The sequence below is a fragment of the Apaloderma vittatum genome, unplaced genomic scaffold (assembly GCF_000703405.1).
Source record: "Apaloderma vittatum isolate BGI_N311 unplaced genomic scaffold, ASM70340v1 scaffold30127, whole genome shotgun sequence".
Taxonomy (NCBI): Eukaryota; Metazoa; Chordata; class Aves; order Trogoniformes; family Trogonidae; genus Apaloderma; species Apaloderma vittatum.
The window spans coordinates 11584-12143 of NW_009725045.1; the positions used below are offsets into that span (position 1 = coordinate 11584).

Below are 560 nucleotides of genomic sequence, written 5' to 3' on the forward strand. Positions count from 1 at the left end.
TCGTTGTCCCTCCGGGCCCCCAGCCTCTCCACATCTGCCCCGGGGGTGATTTCTCCCCCAGGGGGAGCATGATGGCCTCTGCCATCAGTGAGGTGCTGCAGTACAGAGCAGTGCTCACAAAATCAAGCCCTGCCTGTCCCCTGGGAGCTGCACTTTAAAAAGATAAGGAAAAAACCCCAAAAATCCTACAGAGAATGGGGAGAAGGCTGGCTCCGCTTCCAGCCCCCGTGTGTGCAGGGGTCACACAGGCAGCCCACCAGGACACGGGGTGCTTTGTGCCTGCTATGACGGGGGCTTTTCACGCTGGAAAGCTCCGTGTCACCCCCAGGGTGACAGATCCCACCCAGCCCCCCCTCCACAACCAGGCTTTCCTTCCTTCCTTCATCACCTCTCCTTCCTCCCTCCCAGACAGGCCAGCAGAACCAGAGCATCTCATAAGCACTTTTATTTGGTTACTGCACAGAAAGCAAATATCAGTGGGCCAAGGTTTCCTACCGCACCGTGTGTGTGAGCATCCCTGCAGTGCCCAGCCTCACCCCCCGGCGAAGCTGGCTGCAACA

General features: G+C 58.6%; 1 protein-coding gene across 1 annotated transcript in view; it reads left to right on the forward strand.

The window, feature by feature from the left end:
- Nucleotides 1–560, forward strand: part of THOC5 (THO complex 5) — a gene marked incomplete at its 5' end in the record, with an annotated part of 11946 nt that overhangs the window by 11020 nt on the left and 366 nt on the right. The gene's annotated exons all lie outside the window — the stretch shown is intronic.